The sequence below is a fragment of the Ovis aries genome, chromosome 10, assembly GCF_016772045.2.
Source record: "Ovis aries strain OAR_USU_Benz2616 breed Rambouillet chromosome 10, ARS-UI_Ramb_v3.0, whole genome shotgun sequence".
In the NCBI taxonomy this organism is placed as follows: Eukaryota; Metazoa; Chordata; class Mammalia; order Artiodactyla; family Bovidae; genus Ovis; species Ovis aries.
The window spans coordinates 26,894,955-26,916,623 of NC_056063.1; the positions used below are offsets into that span (position 1 = coordinate 26,894,955).

The 21,669-nt window shown below is 36.3% G+C and overlaps 1 long non-coding RNA gene across 5 annotated transcripts in view; it reads left to right on the top strand.

Annotated features, from left to right (window-relative positions):
* LOC132657297 (uncharacterized) overlaps window positions 1-21,669 on the top strand; it is a 209,085-nt gene that overhangs the window by 166,045 nt on the left and 21,371 nt on the right. For 2 of the 5 annotated variants that reach the window (XR_009595228.1, XR_009595226.1), the window contains one exon: window positions 12,910-12,962. The exons of 2 other annotated variants lie outside the window; for them this stretch is intronic. This is a non-coding gene — a long non-coding RNA (uncharacterized LOC132657297). Of the gene's footprint in view, window positions 1-12,909; window positions 12,963-14,051; window positions 21,574-21,669 lie in introns of those variants that run through there. One more of the 5 variants, XR_009595224.1, reaches the window with a different exon arrangement.

Sequence of the window (21,669 nt, forward strand, 5' to 3'; positions counted from 1 at the left end):
CAACTCCCAGAGCTTGCTCAAACTCCTGTCCATTGAGTCTGTGATGCCATCCAACTATCTCATCCTCTGTCGACCCCTTCTCCTTTTGCCTTCAATCTCTCCAAGCATCAGGGTCTTTTCCAATGAATCAGTTTCTTCACATCAGGTGGCCAAAGTTAGGCTAGAGTTTTTTAGAATATTTGGAGGCATTTTTCTTTATATTCATGCTGTCTCATTTCATTCATTCATTCAGCAAGTATACATTGAGTGCCTAATATGCACCAGGGGATACAGCAGAAAATTAGCAAAATTCCTGCTTGAAAAGAACTTCTCCTTTAGTAGAGAGAAGCAGACAACTGAAAAAAAAATTGGTAGAATACGTATTGATACTAGTATTAGTACTGCTTTAGCTACAGTTTTGCAAATCTCCTTAATATTTGGCTTCATAGAAGACAGTTAGATTCTCATATTTCCTACTGCATTCAATCTGCTGTTGTTTGTTGTTTTGGTTGAAGTATATGAAGAAAATCTATTCTTGCAGAGATATGTTCTTGGAAAAGGGAAGTGTTTTCAGATTATAGTGGATATTCTTCTTTGATATTCTACCAGTGTTTATAAGTAATAATTCTTTGGGACTTACCCCGTGATCCAGAGGCTGATTCCTTCTTCCAGTGCAGGGGGCAGGAGTTCGATCCCTGGTCAGGGAACTAAGGTCCCATATGCCACAGAATGTGGTCAAAATTTTTAAAAAGTTAATAGTTCTTCAATGTTATTTTCAATTATCAATTCAAAATATATTTGAGCAATATAATTTTATTGAAACTATATCAACAAACTTTTTGTACTCTGTTTTATTAATACTCATTGATCTGTTCCATATTGTGAATACATCTTTATTCATGCCTAATTTGACAACATCATGAAGTGGTCCTTTGGAAAATACTGAATATTGAGTTATGCAGATTTCCAAAATAGTATGATGCATTTTATTGTATAATATAAAAAGCACATTCACTCATATTGCCACCAGTCTTATCAAAAAGTTTTCAACTATTCAGAAGCTCTCAAGCCCCAGTGGCAGATACACCTTTTCAAAAATTCTGATTTCCCCAAATAATCTTCAATTTTATCATTGGCATCAAATTTCTGTGGTTCCTTTTCCTTGAAAAGTGACAAACTCATTGTTCATTTTTCAGGAAAATACCTGCAAATAGCCAATACCAATGATGATAGTTTGTCTATCAATTATTCTTTTAAGTTAAAATGGTCTTCCATGGAAAAAGTGGTTAGTGAGCTTACAACACAAACAATTGCACACGTGTATTTCAGCATTTAACAAAGTATTTTATTTATGTTTTCTCTTTTATCATCTTGAGTCTTACAAAAACATGAACTCAAAGGTTGATATTTAATAACATTAAAATTAAAAATCGATAGTGATTCATTAAGGGCATTCTTAAGTGAAAACTGGCTCCCTCTCCCTTACTCCCTCCCACCATGAGTGTGTGCCAGTGAGAAATACAGATCAATAGTGCAGTTTTGTGCCATTGGTTGGATTTGTGTTAAGAACAGTTTTCTTTGCCATTGTTTTTTTGGTACCATCTCTGCAAGCAACAACACAGTGAAGAAGTCAGATATTTGAGTATTTTGTAATTTTTTTCCCTTGAAGTGATAGGCTTACTTTGTTGGACTGTCCCTTTCCCTGTAAGGTTCTTGGGGACTGCAGTGGAAGGTGAGGTATTGTCTGCTATTGAATACATTTTCAAGAATTTGATGGTATTTTAGTTGTGGGGCATGAGAAAAATAGAGGAGGCAAGGAAGACTCCAGAACTGATGCCTGAATAACTAGTGTTCTTATTTGCTGAGAATGAGAAGATGGAAGGAAACAGGTGATGAAGTGGTGATAAAGGAATAAAGGTGGAAAGTTTGGGCTGGGTACAGAAGTTAGGAGTTAGGTATTGAACTTTCTGCCTTGGGAAAACTTTTTGGCTAGTTTTAAAATTTTTGTTTCTCAGTTTTGAAAGCTTAAGATTTACAATTTATTCTGACTTTTAAGCATCTGGAGCATTTTTCCAGTCTTTTACAAGTTTGTGGAAATCATCTGACTGTTCTTCATAGCTAGTGTAGCTTTCTTAGTTCTCTCTTTAAGAACTTTACCTTCATTTGAAAAACTCTTTTCTTAGGACTCTCTATAGAAGTGGTTTATAATGCTAGTGTTTGGGCCAAATAGCCCTCTGGGAATCAGACAACAGTTTATGGATGCCCAGTTTACTGCTGGTCAGTTCTAATGTTAACCATTCAGAGTTAACGTCAGACTCCACAAGTTTAAGGGCACAAGTCCCCACAAGGCTGTCCTCACTTTGTATGTCCATTGCAAGTTTGGGGTTCCCAGGCAACTGTACTTTTAACCAACTGGCCACAAATTCAGAAATGTTCATGGAATTCAGGAAAGTGTTAACACTTAAACCAGTTTATCATAAAAGACACAAGTGAGGACCTGTCAACTGAAGAGACTCATGGGACAAGGCTGAGATGGTTTCAAACACAGTTTCCACTGTCCTCTTCCAATAAAATGAGAATGCATCACTTCCTGGATGTTGATGTATCAGTGTGTTCAACAACCAACAACCAGGAAACTTGCCTAAGTCTCCATGTCCAGAGTTTTCACTGGTGCTTCTGTACATGAATTTGATTGATTGAAGCACTTGTCATAGGGCTAAACTCGCTCTCTAGCCCTACCTCCATCTTCAGAGGTCAGGCTGGGTTAAAGCCCCAGTCATATGGCTATTTGTTCTGGTGAGCAACTCTCATCCCGAGTCATCTCATTAGTGTAAACTAAGGGGTGATCTAGGAGCTCATAAATAACAAAGATAATGCCATCACTCAGGAAATTCCGTTTCAGAAGCTCCATGCCAGAAACCTAGAACAAAGAACAAACAAATTCTTTATTATAAAACAACTCTCTTCACAGAAAACATCCCAAGTTTTGCTTAAAATGTCAAGGGTTAATGAATACCTGTAAAACCCCAGGGTAAAAAAATCCCTGGTTATAGAGTCAAAGGCAGACTTCTCTAATGCAGAGTTGAGGCCAGCACCCAATTCAGCCTTAAACTTAATAGGTGCATGAAAAGATTTCTAAGCTTGAGGTGTAAAGACAGCCTTCAGAGAGTCTTAGGAATGCTTTTACTAATCCAACCAAATCCAACCAAGGATGATTTCAAAAATATTACTAGGTTTTTTTTTTTTTTTTTTTTTTTTTGCTGTAGTATGTAGGTTAAGAGAAAGTGCTAATTTGTAGGACAAGCTGTTGGAGGGAACAGAGGTGTTTAGGACTTCTGATTGATCTAAATATTAAGGGATACAGAGTTTCTGCACATGTTGCTTAAGGTTAGGCTTTTACAGCAGGATTCATTATAACACTGAGTTTAACAACCCCATGTGAACAGACCCTCCAGCTCAGTTGATCAGGCTTTCCAGGCATTCGGTATTTTTTCTGATTTATTATAGAAGGAATTTTTGGTAAATGACAGAAGACTGTTATTTCCGCCGACCTGTAACTGGTGACTGGTCATGTGCAGTGAAGGGATTGCCTCTGACTTGAAAGGACCTTTTCTTGAGGTGACATGTGTTCGGGGTCACGGGCATTGTACTCTCTAAGCTTACAGGCCTCATGGCACAGTTTTGAAAAAGCTATGGTGTTAACATAGCTGTACTAGCCAAATTCGAGGCCAGCTAATTGCATTGTTTCTATCTTAAATTCCACCCATTTTCATAGACTCCTGTGAGATAGCTGTTTTTAAATACTTATTAATTTTTAATTTTATATCTTGGAAAACAGACATGCTACACATGCAAGTAGAAGTGAAGTAGAGAGTGAAGGTTATTATCCTGGTCAGATAATTGACATAAAGTTGTTTTAATTTAGCTGTAATTACAAAGATAATGAGTTTACTTTCCCTATTTTACTCTCTCGCAAGAAAAGGGTTCACTCTGTCAAGATGTGTAAGATAAATTCTTTCAAAATATAAAAAGAAAATCTTAAGTATACTGTACTCTGCTGAGGTGAGAATACTACAGTTCAGTTTAAGAGGAGGTACTTGTATGAGTTGTGTTATGAAATAGGTGCTTGCTTGGGCTCTATTGGTCAGTCTTGTATAGTGGTATGGGAGTGAGAATGGTTCTCAACATCTGCTTTGTCGATCAGGATTTTAATGATTCTACACCTCTTTAATAAATAGAGATAAGCAGAATAGTCCTTTCAAGGGCATTTCTGAATCCCTTTAAATTTATCATGTTATGAGAAATAAAATCATTTATGTTCAGGGAAATATAGTTGATTATTCTTAACTTTTTTGAATTTTAGAAGGGTATTGTGTGTGTGTGTGTGTGTGTGTGTGTGTGTAAAAGAAGTCACTTTTAGTGATGGTAACCTCCGTCTCTCCTGCCTCACTCTTTCCGTTTACTGTGCTCCTCTGTCCTTGCAGCCCAAGACTCCATCCATTGACGTGGAACTTGCATTAGAGATCATGAATCTTAGTTGCCACAGGATCTTTTCTTGTAGTTACTATATACTAGCTATGTTTTTTAGAGGATGTTGACATATATCCACATGGTATTTCCATTATGACTAGATTAGTTGATCTGAAGAATAAAGGTTTCATACTAATATAGGGACAGAGTCACATTTATCCATAAGAAATGTAACATGCATCTCTTTTGGTTTTACACTGACAGACATTAATATAGACTCTTTTTTTGCATGTTTATCCTAGTGATGTTGCTGGCTCTCCTGGCATTCTATGTAACTGAGCATCACAGTGGTAGAACAGTCATGAGTTAACTCACGTGGACTCATGAACCTGGTGGTAGTGGGCAGCCTACTGCTCCTGCTGAAAGGGTATTCTATTTTAGTTAAATTTTTTTTCCATTTCCATGATCCAATTAAGTGTGATTCTAGGGAGAGTAAAGATATGGTAGAGTTATTTTTCAATTATTTTTTATTAACTTCTAGTCATTTATTTTCTTAAGCAGAAAGGAACTGTTCTGCTGAAGATCATTTAGGGAGCCCTCCTCCCTCTTGGTGTTACTTATATTTCACCACTATTTTACTATGTTACTTACATTTCATTATTTTGCTGCTTATATTTTATTAACTAAATTTAAGTTTTTAAAGGCAAAGATGATAACTTTTTTTTTAAAGATGATAATGTTTTAAACTCATAATGCTTTAAACTTAGCTACTGGTAGATACTTAAATATTACTAATTTATGAAACAGATGACTTGAAAGTAGGACTTTCAGATCAAATAAAATGAGGATATAATTGTAAAAGTTATCATAAGAGATACACAGTTTTTGTCAACAGAATTACTTGATGTCTTTAAATCACATTGTCTGCTCTGATCAGCCCTAAATTAAATACTTGCTCTAAAATTTTAGGTGTGCTAGGAAATCTAGTGTCAGATTTTCCCAGTGCTCAGAAAATTAAAAAAGTATTTTGGGGATTCACAGTATTAAATGCAATAATGGCATCTGATGTGCTTTTAAGTTAGAAAAATCAAATGTCGAAATTATTATTTAAATCTTGACCTTTTAAAAGTGAAATTTGAGGACTTCTATGTGTGTATGGTAGGCAGCCTTCAAGGTAAACTGCAGTGACTCTAACCTTTTAATATTTGTGATCTTGGGTAATCATTTCCCTTTGAATATGAATTGGAGTTACTGAGTCACTTTTCATAAATAGGATATAGCATGAATAAAATACACTTCTGAGGTTAGTTTATTAAAAAAAACACACACACACACAAAAACTGTGGTTTACATCTTAGGTTCTCTATAAATCTTTGTTGCATCACTTCCTCTAGAGGAAGCCAACTGGCTACTGTGTCATGGGGCAGTCCTGTAAAAGGGCCCAAGAGAGCAAGTTTGGGAGTGAGTCCTCCCCTTTTGAGCCTTGAAATGACAGAATCTTTGGTCAAAAACTTAGCTGTAGCCTTAAGGAGAACCTGAATCTGAACTACAATACTTAAGCTATTCCCAGATTCCTGACCCTCAGAACCATGAGATGATAAATATTTGTTGTTTTTAGCTGCTAAATTTTGGATTAATTTATTACACAGTGACAGATAACTAGTATAGTGCATGCCCAGTTGTTGGGAGAGAACAGTCACAAGCAGCAAAAGACAAATTAGACTTTGTGAAAATTAAAAACAGTTGTACATCAAAAGACCCTATCAACTGAGCAACAAAGCAATTACATAAAGGGAGAAAATATTTACAAATTATACTTAAGATACAGGATTAATATCTGGAATGTATAAAGAACTCCTAAAACTCAACAACCATTAGTATGGGTACTATTTTAAAAAAACAGAAAATAAAAAGTATTGGTGATGATATAGAAAAATGGAAACTTTTGTGCAACTATTGATGGGAGTTGAAAATGGTGCAGCTGTTGTTGAAAACAGTATAGTGGTTCCTCAAAAAATTAAAAATAGAATTATCATCTGACCTAGTAATTCTGCTTCTAAGTATATACCCTTAAAAATTGAAAGCAGGATCTTGAAGAGATATTGTTCATTGAAACATTGTTTCCATCAGCAAAATATGGAAGCAACCTAAATGTTTATTTATGGATAAATGAGTAAGTAAAATACAGTATATACAATAAATGTACCTTTAAAAGGAACAAAGCTCTGACATATGCTACAAAATGGAGGAAACTTAGAGACATTATGCTAAGTGAAATAAGCCAGTCACAAAAACACAAATACTGTATGATTCCACTTAGCGCAGTCCAAATCATAGAGATGGAAAGTATAATGATGGTTGCCAGGGAGTAAGGGAAAAGAGATATGGTCAATTATTATTGCATGGGTACAGAGTTCAGTTTTGCAAGATGAAAGCATTCTGGAGAAGAATGGTGGTGATTGTACAACATTATGAAAGATGAAAGAGTTGAATTCCACTCAACTGTATACTTAAAAAGGATTAAGATAGTAAATTTTACGATAATGTGTATTTTACCACAGTAAAAAATTGAAAAAAAAAAGAACCCTATAAATATGCAGTTTATTTCTTCTTGAATGAACTTTGGTATTGTATTTTTCAAATACTTTGTCCATTTTATCTGAGTTGTTAAATTTATGATATTTTCCTTTTAGCATTGTGAAATCAGTAGTGATATCACCTCCCCTATTCTTGACAATGGTAATGTTTGTCTTATCACTTCTTTCCTAATTTGTCTAGATATTTTTTTCATTTTATTGATCTCAAAAATATGTTTTTTCTTTGTTTTCTGTTTCATTGGTTTCCATTCTGATTTTTATTATTTCCATTCTTCTGTTTACTTTGACTCCATTTGCTCCTTTATTCCTCTAGTTTATTGAGATAGACATTGAGGTCATTGAGTTAAGATCTTCCTACATTTCTAATACACAGTTCTAGTACTATACATTTTTCTTTCATTGGCAACCTACAAATTTTCATATCCTGTGTTTTCCTTTCCATTCAGGTCAAAAAAATACTTTCTGTATTCCATTTGATGTATTCTTTATCCATTTGGTTATTTAGAAATGTTGTTTAGTTCACAAATATTTGGAATATTCTAGAGAAATTTCTGTTATTGATTTCTATTTTTATTCCATTTTACACAGAACATACTTTGTGTGACTTGGATAATCTGAATTTACTGATACTTGTTTTAACAGTCAGATTATGGTATATTTTGGTAAGATTTCTTTATACACTTGAAAAGAATGTGTATACTATTGTTTTTAAGTGGTATATTCTAAATGTGTCAATTAGGCCAGCTGGTTGGTGATATATTTTCAATCTCCTTGTTCCTGGTTATTGTCAGAGGATATTGAAATCTCTGCTTTTAATTGTGAATTTTTAAATTACTCCTTGCATTTTTTTTTTACCAGCTTTTCTACATATATCTTGAAGTTTGTTTGAATTTTTCTGTCCTCCTGGAGATTTATTGCTTTAACATTGTAAACTGACCTTATTTATCCCTGAAAACCACTGTTTTCTCTGAGAAAGAGAGTAATAAATGATATTACCAGAGTCACTCTGGCTTTCTTTTTGGTTAGAATTGGCATGCTATTTCTTTTTCTGTTTTTTACTCGCCTATTTGTATCTTCATGTTTAAAGTACATTTCGTATTGGCAACATACATAATCCTTGCCTTTTAACTGGGGGAGTTTAGGCATTTTACATTTAATGTGATTATTGATATAATTAGGTTTAGATCTGTTATCTCAATTGGTGAAGAATCCACCAGCAATGCAGGAGACCTGAGTTTGATTCCTGGGTCAGGAAGATCCCCTGGAGAAGGAAATGGCAACATTCCAGTGTTCCTGCTTGGGAAACCTGATGGACAAAAGTTATCTTCGCAAGCTACAGTCCACAAGGTCACAGGAGTCGGACATGACTTAGTGACTAAACCACCACCACCAGATCTGTTATATTACTATTTGTTTTTCACGTCCCTATTTCTTATTTTCTTTTTTTTCCCCAGGAAGCTGATAATGGTGTAGAATAAAACACCAGTATAGATATATTTGTGTAGAATTAGCCAAAATTTAAACTGCTTTGTATTTTCCAAGTGTAGTCATAGCTCTTCCTGGAGAAGGAGATATAGTAAAGAAGTAGGAAAGTGCACCTGGAATTGTAGAATGTCTTTTTTATTTGTTTTTTTCTACTAGACTACCATATGCTTCATAAAAACCAAAGACTTCTGTCTGTTTCTGTTTATCTAGCTGTCCCTAGCTAATATTAGGTGAAAAATATTTGTTTACTGACAGATTAAAAAAATATTCTTAGAATTGAGATCACCTGATCCAAGTACAGTAAAATGAGAGGGAAGCCAGCCAACAGGTGCACATTTCTTAGGTATTTAGTGTTCACTTCAGTTCAGTTGCTCAGTCGTATCCAACTCTTTGCAACCCCATGGACTGCAGCACACCAGGCTTCCCTGTCCATCACCAACTCCTGGAGCTTACTCAAACTCACATCCATTGAGTTGGTAATGCCATCCAACCATCTCTTCCTCTGTCATCCCCTTCTCCTGCCTTCAATCCTTCCCAGCATCAGGGTCTTTTCCAATGAGTCAGTTCTTCACATCAGGTGGCCAAAGTATGAGTTTCCACTTTAGCATCAGTCCTTCCAATGAATATTCAGGGCTGATTTCCTTTTGGATGGACTGTCCAAGGGACTCTCAAGAGTTTTCTCCAACACCACAGTTCAAAGGCATCAATTCTTTGGCGTTCAACTTTCTTTATAGTCCAACTCTCACATCCATACTTGACTACTGGAAAAACCATAGCTTTGACTAGATGGATTCTTGTCAGCAAAGTAATGTCTCTGCGTTTTAACATGCTGTTTAGGTTGGTTATAACTTTTCTTCCAAGGAGCAAGCGTCTTTTAATTTCATGGCTGCAGTCACCATCTGCAGTGATTTGGGAGCCCCCCAAAATAATGTCTGTCACTGTTTCCATTCAGTGTTAGAAAATCTAAATAAAAGCATGAGATAATGCAAGAACCTAGAGCTGGCAAAAAAATTGCAGTCAGACTTGCTATGAACCTGTGAAGAGAGCAAGAGATATCAGAAATCACATATGATTCTGATCACAGCCTACAAAGCTGCTGGAGTGCTCTTCTCCTTTACAAACTCTTCTGATGATCCATGGCCTGACTACCAACACAGTGCATCGATTGCTCTGAAATACATACATTTCTCTATGAATTTAATGGAAATTTATTGAGTGCTTTTTTTTGTTGTTTCAAGATTAATGAAGGCTTGTCACAGCTTAATAAAGAGATAGCTATTTCCATATGTATATAAATATTATAAAGCATAGTGAAGAGTATAGTAATGGGTGTATATGTGCATATGTCTGGGATAGAACTATGGAAGACAAGGAGGAAGACTACCTTTTCCAGGGTGGCAGATCAAAGAAGATCTTCATAGAGACAGTCTTAAAAAAATGAGCAGGAGTTTCTAAAGTGAACAAGGTGAACAAGGCAGGGAATGGTACCATAGTAAGATAAAAGAAAATGTGAAAAACTCTAAGGACATGAAGCACTGTGGCCTATTCAAGTTAAAACAAAGAGAGTAAGAGAAGAACTTTAGGTCTGCTACTTACTACCTGTGGGTACTTGAACAAGTTACTTAATGTCTCAGAGCCCCACTTCTTCCAACTGTAGAATGGGAATAATAATACCTGCCCTGTGGTGATATTATAAACATTATTAAATGAGATAAACTATTTAATATTTTATCTCTCATGTAATTGATGCTCCATAAATGGTCACTGTTATTGCTACAGATATTTCTAATACTACCATTTCTGTTAGTATCGCTAGAGCATAAGGCATAAAAAGGGAGCAAGATTAAACTGGAAGGGTAGGCAAAATCCAATCCAAGAAGAGCCTCATATGAAAGAACTGTAGCTAGATATTGTGGCTACTGGGGAATATGTTCTTAAAGAATTTTATCAGAGGATTAATATGTTTTGAAAATGCCTATTCAGAGCATTGCTACTGACACCAATATACAGGAGTTGATTAGGAGATAGTGAGGAAAGTTGGGAAATATATCAAATGTCAGAAGAGTTAGCTCTTAATGAAAAAAAATTTGCCAAAGATAAAGTATGAAGTAGATAGTTAGAGATTGAGCACGTAGTAGGCCAAATATAGCAGCAGTAGCAGGTCAAATACATGTAAAAACCAGACATATATAGAAGCACATATATAGAAAGATAAATAGATAGAATTTCAGTGTTGACTTCTATTCAGTAGATGATTCACAATTGTCCTAATACCTCTTTTCAATGGAGTTACATCAGTCACTTATTCCTATCATATTTTCTGCCTCCTCCCATAGCCTCTCTCCCTCAATATAAAAAGATACACTGTACTATGCTTTATTGAATGTTTGGCCACTTCTAATTGTAAAGTTACACTTAATCAGAAATGCTGGATTCACACTGAAGCAATTGACTGGCTAATTACTCTTCTGGGAATGTGGCCTTAGATTAATCATTATAAATAATGGGAAACCAGAGAAGCTTACTCTTGCATCCAAAACAAAGAAGAAACAGTATTATTTTTATGGTTTTAGCTTCCCTCACTTTCTAGATGCTGCAGCTGTGTCCTCATTGTATTTTATAGCCAGAAAAAAATCACCCCTCAGCAGTTCCTATAATTTCAAATTTATAACTATGTCCAGGGTAATTCACCCGTAAGCCAACTAGAAATAAAAATAGAGGAGATAGGTCCATCTGTTGAAGTGATTTTTTAACTGCAGAAAACATTTTCCTTTCTTTAAAAGCAAAGCTGTAAAATCTGTATAAATTCCAATTCGTAAACCATGAAACTCTAATTTTTCCGCTTTTCTAGTCACTTTGAGTAAATGATTTTGCATATGTAGGATGTCAAAAATCACCAAAATGGTCCAAGGGAGTGTAAGAGATTGATTTTAACTACATGAAAGTCTTCTAAGTGAAGGCAAAAGATTCTTCAGGTAAATTAAGACCATAAACAATTCTGTATTGCTTGATACTGAAAGATCCGTATCTTTTGTTAGTTCCCCCCCGCCCGCCCCGCTTTTAAGGGAGCTTCAACATCTTATTTATTTTTAGTTAACTATATGTTTCCTTAGTAATTGAAAAATTAGACTTCTTTTCTTAAGTCTTTTATCTCTATTCATCAAATAAGTTCTCACTTAGAGATTCTGATAGGGCTATTTAAATTACTCTGGTAAAGCCATTATTTAATGGGAGAAATACCTTATCCTGAATAATTCAGGCAAGAGTAATTGTTTTGCTTGAATGTTCTGGCTATGATTCTATCAAATTCCCTCTTACTCTGCTTGCATAGAATGAACTTTAGCTGGCAAAAAAGGCTTTTTATTTTATGGAGAGTGTAACCTTGGTTCTTTGTGTGATAAATCCAAGCGTAAGGCATTTGGAGTAGTCACCACTTGTGCAGCAGAAACTACTTTGTTCCAAACCCACACACCTGTATTCTGTGAAAAGAGAGGTTTTCCCGTAGAACACCACATAATGGCAATGCTTTCACTTTTCACAAGCTGGTAAAAGCACACACAATGAAGCGGGAGTGCTGTATAGATAATGCCTTACACCACCACATAAACCTCTTCTCAATGAGATAAGCAGGAAGGCTAGGAACCTCCAGGCAGTCATGCTACAGTTATACCCAAACCATTTTGTGAAAGTAGAGTGAGAATCAACACTTTTTAATGCAACTGTCCTCACTACTCTGAGGCATTCCTAGTGTTGTGGTATGTCCTACCAAGTGAAGGGATCTGAAAGAGGAAGAATCTTTAGTGATATTTAAAGCTTATAGCTATTGAGCAGTCACAGAGAGTGATTATATTTAAATCAGATTGTCTGCTTCCCAAACCATTTGCTTACCAGGTTGCTTCCACCATATTTTGCCTTCTTTTGTTTCTTTGTTCTTTCACTTATTCACCCATTTAATAAATATTCTAGTGCTTCTGTAGATTGAAGAGCCCAGAACGTGTTAGTGGAATTCAGGAAAGATCTGAGGAGATGTGGTTTCTCTTTCCCGGGTTATCAGAAAGGTAACTGGACTGAGAACAGTTGAGTTTGCATAATGGATTGAACTTTAGAAACTCCGCTAAACCCTTGACTTAAACATAAGCAGACATACAGTGAACTGTGGTTCCTGTAAGGACTTGACTATGTGCGTGGCTTGGGTGTCAGTGGCAAGCCTCCCTCCCCAGAAGTCAGGACATTGGCAGGTGGAAGGATGGACTTTAAGACTGAAAACGTTGGTGAAAATTCTGCCAACTTTCTAGTCTGCCTCAATCCTTGGCAAATTGCAAATAAAGAGAAATGTGTCCTCAGCATCTCACAAATGTTTGTCCTTTCCTCCTTTCAGGATAAATTCTTCCAGGTTCTTAAAGTCAGTTGAATCACACAATTTTTTCTCAGGTAAGAGCTGACATCAGTTGATATTATTTTTACTTTGGTGTGAATTTGGATCTCTTCGGTATTGTTTACATTTTAACAGGAAGGAATTCAGAAATAAAAGATCATCTTTTATTGAAGGAAAATCAACAATAAATGACTCTATAAGGAGACATTTTGGGGTCAGAGTCCATTCCAAACAACAGCAAATGTCTTCTTTACAACAGACCTAAGATTGCCCTCCCTGCAGCCCTCATTGATGGGTTAGTTGGTATAATGGGCTTAAATTTCCTCTCTTTGAAGTGAAGCCAACCCTTGGGATCACATGAGACTATTTGTATCTTCTCTCAAGCAGTGTTTGATGAGAGCTATTCAATGAAAAACATTTCTGAGTTAGTACAGAATATATGATTTGTCATAGATCTAAAAATAGTGGCAGAAATGTGTTACCAGAATGCCTTCAAGTAAAAAATGATTAATTATAATTAGAAAACAAACCATGTACCAAGCACTCAATCATGAGAAATCTTATAGAAAAGGAAACCTCTATTAATAGGACATAATTACACATGACATTCACACACCTGTTGTTCCATTTATAGAATCCTTTGTCCTCTAAAAAGTTTCTCTGGTGGCTCAGTGGTAAAGAATCTACCTGCCAATGCAGGAAGTGCAAGAAATGGGTTTGATCCCTAGGTCAGGAAGATCATCTGGAGTAGGAAATGGCAACCTGCTCCAGTATTCTTGCCTGGAAAATTCCATGGACAGAAGAACCTGGTGGGTTATAGTCTGTGTGATTCGCAAAGAGTCAGACATGATAAAGAGACTGAGCATGCATGCATGTTGTCCTCTAAAGAATGACTGGAGTGACAGTATATATTCAGCAAGAATAAAATGGGAAATTGTAGTATTCTAGTTGATCGTGACTTATCAAACGCTTCTGCACAAAATTAGTTTCCTGTAATAGCAGTCCTAACCTTATTCAGTTGCACAAAAGCTCTCTCATGTGCTACTTGATAGTTACTAAGAAACTCTGTGTTTGTGTGGTCATTTGTGTCTGATGCTTTGTGACCCTGTGGACTGTAACCCATCAGGCTCCTCTGAATTTTCCAGGCAAGTGTACCGAAGCAGTTGCCATTTCCAATTCCAGAGGATCTTCCCAACCCAGGGATGGAGCCTGAGTCTCTTGGATCTCTGCACTGGCAAGCAGATTCTTTACCCCTGCACCACCTGGGTAGCCTGAAACATGCCTTATTTGTTTATATCCTTGGTGGCATTCAGAGGGCTCAGAACTTAGATGTTCATCTAGTGTCTCTGGAAAGCTGAATGAAAGTATGAATGTTGAAAAGAGTAAAAAAAATGTGTATGAGTAGTTAGTGAATTAACATGAGGAAAAAAGAAGAGGCAGGGGATTAACAAAATAAATAAAATTTATTCTACCTACCTTAAAATTTAATGTATCTCCATAATTATCTAAAGTCCCTGAGGTGGAAGATCTCAAAGAGTTTTCAAATAAGTGTCTTAGGATGAATTCTGGGTGAGAATTGTTCATAAGTAACTAGATTTATAATAGTCAGATTATTCTTTCTTCTTTTTCTTATACATATAATTTATTAACTTCTCTCAAACTAGTAGTCAACCACCAAGTATGCATTTTGCATTTCAGTTTGCTTAGCATAATACAGACATTGTAAGATCCGTTCACAGACATAAAAAAACGGTTTCTATTTTGAGGTGCCCACACTACTTAGAAAAATAGGAGCAACACAGGTCAAAGTAGAAAACAAGAGAAGGAAAAGAGGGTATAAAGGGCACTTTTTTGGATAGCCCTACCTTCTCTTACCAATGGCTTTTCTAGAAAGTCAGGTCCCTGGCAACACTGATCTAATATGAAGTATCAGAAATCATTAGGACAGTAGAGTTGTTGGGTCAGAAGCCATGCTGACTTTACTTGCCACTTTGGCTATCTAATTTAAACTTTCCAGTGAAGTTTCATCTCCTTTATCATCCTAGTATTTTGTACACATTGTAACTTCAGGTTCAAAATAAAAGACTGTCACAAAAGGGATGCAGACACCCAAGGAGGAGTATGAGGCTCCAGTTCTTTCCTTTACCATCAAAATCAGAGCCATTGAGACAGATAACATATCAAGACAGTGTGACAGAGGGACGCAATAGTTAATTTGTAAGCTATTTTCCTTCTCATTGATTGGATTTCCTGTCTTCTTTAACATGGATCCTTTATCTTCTCTCTCTCTCCCTCCCTCCCTTTAAAATGTACATTAGTTCATAGCAAACCTTGTTTTTCTGAATTTAAGTATCCCAAATGTAAATAATATACTGATCAAACCTCCTAATAATTTTCTATCAAGTAACTTTTTATATCTCATTATACGAATTTGTATACCATTTTCCTGAGGCTTTTATCTCAGCAGTAGAAATATCAAAATGCCAAGTGAATAATATATAACTGAAACACTATGCCAAATGCCCAAATCAATACAGAACAGGGCACTGAATATTGTAACAAATTGCTAGTGGTAACCCCCAAATAGATTCCTTCCTTCTGTTGCTCAGTCTCCTTGGTCTTGTAAAGCTCCAACTATTAAATTAGTGATTTGAGCCCTGGAAATTCAGGATCCTGTGATGCACACCTTGGAGGGGTCCTTGACAGTTTACAGAATTGTAAATTTCTGAGGGATTATTTATCACATCATCAGAGTCAACATTCTACACCAGCTGTTAGATTCAGCTTCTTCTACCTTAAGAAAATGGACCTGAAAGTGTTATCTTCTGAATATTCAGTTGGAAATTATTTCTGTATTAGAGACTCAACAGGTGTTTATTAACCACCGATTCTTCCTTGTCTCACTTGTATCTTTATTTGGTGTGGTGGAGGAAGCCACAGAAGAGCATCTAGGCTTTCTGTTGTTCGTAACTTTGTCAACTGGTTGAACTAAGACCTCCATGGGAATAAGACACAATCAGGGAAAATTTCATATAAAATTATGTGGCACTTACTGTGTTTGCACTTGGAATTCAAGGAAGAAAATGATGACAGTTTGTGAAGTCAGTGCATGCTGTGCAGAGAGCTTTGGATCTAAGGTGTATCTTGAAGGATTGGCAGAGTTTTGATAGGCAGAAGAAAGGAAAATAATCACTATACGTAGAGAAATTGTTGGTGGGAGTGTAACTGGCAATGACCAGAAGGCATAGAGAACCGGGGTGAAGAATGTACTAACTGAAGGAAAACTGCTTGTTGGAGGCTGTGGAAAATCATTTCAATTGGCAGGGTTGTGTCTAATTCTTTAGCATTGAAATGTAAGCTGAGGAACTCAGGAGCTGCAAAAAAGGAGAGACCAGAGGTTACAAGTAGAGAGGTAGCAAGTTGTGTAAACAGAAGACCAGAGTGGCAGATGGAACAGTGGCTAGAAATCAACTAGAAAGCACTGTTAACAGGCAAGGTACTGTGTGTAATAAATAACCAATACACCATGCTGTGCACCAACTTTGTCCTTTTGTTTCACAATGATTTATTTGTTATATCACCACCCTCATTATCTAAAACAGAACACTACAATTTCATATACCATCTGTGAGCTCCAAATGGTCATAATTAACAATCACAAATGTTCTAAAAAGGTGATATGCTAAAAATAGCCTTATCAGGCTTGTCAGCAGGCTGCTTCTGTGGCTACAGTGACATTCAGTGAAAGAAAGACTACGTTTTGCTATGCCTTTACATGGTTATATTTATTACACAGATTATAAAACTATGAAAACATGCTTTTCTAATTAAACATCTCAAGGCTTAATATTTTGACAAACGGTCAATTGGGGCAAAAACATCAAGATCACTTCAAAACTAAATTTCCTTAAAATGAGATCTGGCTACTGTAATATCTAGACAATAGTAAATATGCTCCAAAAAGCTTGTTGAATGTAGGAAAAATGTCAGCCACTTGGGTGTATTTGTGGCATATGTGAAGGGCCGTTACATTGCTTTGTCATCAAAGATTTCCATTCTTCTTGATTCCTAAGGAGAGCTCAATAGAGACATCGTGTTTTGGTGCTGAAGGAGAATGAGCCTTCTTTAGAGTATGCACTGGAGATTCCCTGAGAAGTGCAATGGTCTCAACAAAGTCAGGATTAAGAGCCTGGGGTTTAATTTTCACCACTGAAATGGTCATCTTTATTGTATGTCCTTATGGCTGTCTAAACTGTTACAGCCAGCTAGAAAAGCAATGAGCAGAAAAGTGTATAGAATTTCATCGAATTAAAGGTCCTACCTATTGTAAGGTGCACCATTATCTTATATACTACTTAGAGAAAACAATTCAAATTAAACCATGGCACAGTGCATCTTTCCAATTAAACAACATTTTGTATATTGAAGAGCTCTTTTAGACTTATTTAGCATAGTTTAAAAAATAATTTGTCACTCGTTCCTTTTAAAAGGGAAATATAAATGAAGCTGATTGGTTAAAGCATTCCTGAAATACTTCCCATTCATGGTCTGACTCTTCTAAATGACTTTTGAATCACATCCATAAATGCATATGTCAGAAACCTTGCTGATGCAACAGTTCTTGAAAGAAATACTCCGTTGTTTTCTTTGGAATTTTTCTCCAATCCACCAACAGTTTTAGTGCTATCATTTTGTTGTTCTTGCTAGAACTGTCTAGACACATCTCGAAAGCATCCAGAACTAACATGCTTGATGGGTTACTTAGGTTCTTTGGAGTTTCTTTGATGGGATTTAATCACTCAGCTGCCACAAATAATTATTTGGGGGGGAAGTGATGTTTATTTGGGGGGTGATTTCTTACTCTAGATTTTTTTTGTTTTTTTGTTTTTTTTTTGCTTTACACTCTTTAAGTGTGGAACCAAACTTTTGGCCATTGGCAATTTAGCATAGCAACACAGTAATAAACCACTCTTTGTTACTCAAACTCATGATTTTGATTTCTTGATTTCATTATATTCATAATATAATTTCTAAGCATGTGAAAGAATACTGGAGTTTCTCTAGGGTTTTCTATACTTGTCTAAGTTAAATTTCATGTTTTTATCAATTAAATCACTTTTATTGGAAGTTAAGTGGTTCTTGTTCAAAATTAGAAGACAAAATAGTGTTGGGTCCCTTAATGCTAGTCCCATTGCATGCACAAACCAATCACATCAACCTCTCATTGCTTTGAATTTTCCTTCATCCATCTGATGGTCTGAGCAGTTTCCTCTCCCTTCACATATGTTGCTTAGGTGTGATTGTCAGTTCTCCATTATCTCAGTAACAGACAGATAAGGCAATGGCACCGTACTCCAGTACTCTTGCCTGGAAAATCCCATGGATGGAGGAGCCTGGTAGGCTGCAGTCCATGGGGTCGCTAAGAGTCAGACACGATTGAGGGACTTCACTTTGACTTTTCACTTTCATGCATTGGAGAAGGAAATGGCAACCCACTCCAGTATTCTTGCCTGGAGAATCTCAGGGATGGGGGAGCCTGGTGAGCTGCCGTCTGTGGGGTTGCACACAGTCTGACACGACTGAAGCGACTTAGCAGCAGCAGCAGTAACAGAATGTAACACAGATTCATTTAGTTGTGGGTGTCTTTCTTTTTTAGTTCCTGCAAAGCACTTGATTATTGTTTTTTTGCAATAAAATATAGAACTTCAGTCATTCTTCCAATGACAAAGTTTGGCTTTACTAAGTTCACACTTGTGTTCCATTGTTGTTTCCATTCCTTCCTTCATATATAGCAGCTTTTCATGTCAAAGCTGAATCATAGTATGAACTTCCTAAAGATATTTTACATGGAAATTCAACTCATCGTAGTTATTGATTAATATGTATCACTTAGCACAAGGGACCACAACATGAACAATTCTGACCAAGTTTATACGGACACAGCTACATTACAATTGACCAGCAGCTATTATAGGATACAATCAATGTCAGACTTACACTGGGTGAGGAACCTCCTGAGGAGAAGTAAAACTTGACCCACATTCATGTCAGACAGATTGGGTGGGTCTAAGAATGGGAGCTGGGAGATGAAGATGGGAGTCGAGCAGTAGAGGTCACGTTGCAAGATGCAATGGCAAAGGCCCTGCCCTGCTAGGGTAACTCTCCTGTGAGTTCTGGTAGTATAACCAGACTCGGACTCAGTGACAAGGCATATGGGTTAGGGGAGAGGACCCAGCAACCCTGCTGTGTTGGTCCTCCCACCTTACCTAAGTGTAACACAGAGGAGAGATTGCTTGTGCTCATTTTGCATGGCCTGGTATAGTAATAAAAAAAAGATGAAGAGCAGCTGTGGTCTTGGATGGACAGATGCTTGTAGAGTAAAATGCTGGCTAGATCACCTAGGCTCAGAAAGAAAAACATTACTGGAAGCTTGCACTAATTCAGGTATATAGGCACCTCTCAGGGACTGTCCAAATATTTATTATGCAATTCTTGTATGCAAGGTATTGCGCTTTTAAATATACTGAAATTCTTTCATAGCTCTAGCAAGGGTATAGATGTACTGTGGCCCCCTCCATAACCATGGGATGGTGATGCTGAGCAAGAGTTACATGATGTGTTTCAGTATTAAATGTCTCAGAATTTACAAAGAGATAGCAAAGAATTGGATTTTCCTGTTCCTTTCTTTTTACTTCATACCTCATAGATTTTTCCCTTTCCTTTCTTTTCACCTCATAGATAGGACTTACCTCTAGTTAAGTCCTAAATTTGTTTTTCTCTAGTTTTATTGAGATATAATTGACACACAGTACTGTGTAAGTAAGTTTAAGATATATATTGTGAAATAGTTACCCAAATAAGTTTAGTTACATCCATCATCTCAGGTGGGAGAGGGGTTCAGGATGGGAAACATGTGTATACCCGTGGCGGATTCATGTTGATGTATGGCAAAACCAATACAATATTGTAAAGTAAAAATAAATAAATAAATAAAATGACTAGAAAAAAAAAAAGAAAAAAATCTCTTTCTTTTGTAACAAGAACTCTTAGGATCTACTCTGTCAACAACTTCCTTCTCCAGGGGATCTTCCCAACCCAGGGATTGAACCCAGGTCTCCCGCATTGCAGGCAGATGCTTTAACCTCTGAGCCACCAGGAAAGGCATATTAGTATTAACTATAGTCATCATGTTGTCCATTAGCACTTGAAATATGGCTAGCATGACTGATTTTAAACTTTATTAAATTTAACTTTAAATATCTATGTGTAGCTAATGGTACCAAATTGGGCAGCAAGAGCAGGGTAACAGGCAAGTATTAATATATTAATCTGTAAGGCTTCGTTGGTAGCTCAGCGGTAAAGAATCTGCCTGAAAATGCAGGAGATATGGATTCGATCGCTGGGTCAGGAAGACACCCTGAGAAGGAAATGGCTGCCCACTCTAGTATTCTTGCCTGGAGAAGCCCATGGATAGAGGAGCCTGGCAGTCTTCAGTCCATGGGGTCGCAAAAGAGTCAGACAGGACTTAGCGATTAAACAACAATATTAAACTGTAAGTTCAGGAGGGCAGTGTTTACACATGTCACTGCTATATTCTAAGGTCTTTCCTGGTGCTTGGACTATGAGAGAGACTTAGCTCACCATTTTATCTTGCTCTTGGAGACATACTCAGTGTAACAAGTCTCAGTTTCTATGGGGATAAAGATTTTTGCTAAGTATGGTAGACAGTTTTTGAACTTCTTCCAGCTCAGTTATCCTGGCAACAGATGTGAGTCTCAAGGTGAAAGAGGTTTAGATCTATCTGTGGAATTTTTTTTCCTGATTGTCAGTCTTCATCTTTTGCAGTTTCTTTGAAAATAACCCATAAGATACACATGTTACATTTTTGTTGAATCATACTAGTCTTACTGACATGGCAAATTGAGATTTTTTTTCTTATCTTTTAATCTGTTAGAGTCATTTGTATTTTATTAAAGGTAGTTTATATAAGAAGAAAATATTTTTATGTTTTGTGTTTAGGTAACCTGCACAGTCCCTTAAAGAAGTAGAATTAATTAGCTCTAGTTGTTGAGATCACAGTGAGATATAATTGGTGGTTAAGGTTAATCTCCTATGACAGCTGTGGTTTACCACATCATAGAACACACACAATCTTATACCATAAACAGTTTAAATAGTTTCCTATAGAAAGAAGTCTTGTGTCAACTTTACAAATCAACAATTCTTCAAACTCTTAAAACAAATCCTTAAATATTAGGAAAGCTCTTCTCCTTCCTTAGAAAACAGGCTGACACATAAATTCAACTTTAAAATGGCAAGTTAAATAATGGGTATACATTTACTTTCAATTAAAGAGAACAAGTATGTAAAATTTCACTGATGGCTTACCTTATCTGTCCAATAAGACATTATGGCCAGCTAAGCATGTAGCTTTTCAAAGAACTTGTTTGAACCATATTTCATTGTTTCAGAGTTTCATTGAATCCATGAACTTTCTGGCTTCAGTTATACTTTTAAAGTCAAGGCTCTGTAAGATCTGGAAGAAGCACACCACAATAACTAAAAAAGAGTACAAAGGAAACAAGAGGCAAAACACACTCACCAAATGCAAACAAGATGAAAACAGGAATGATACTACAATTTTCTAGAATGTGGAATCCAAATCTCAAGGAATTAATTGGGGTATAGAGGGTTATAATGTAATAATAAAGAATATAAACTACAAAGGTATTATCTTTGTCTTAAACTTTTATATGACAAATA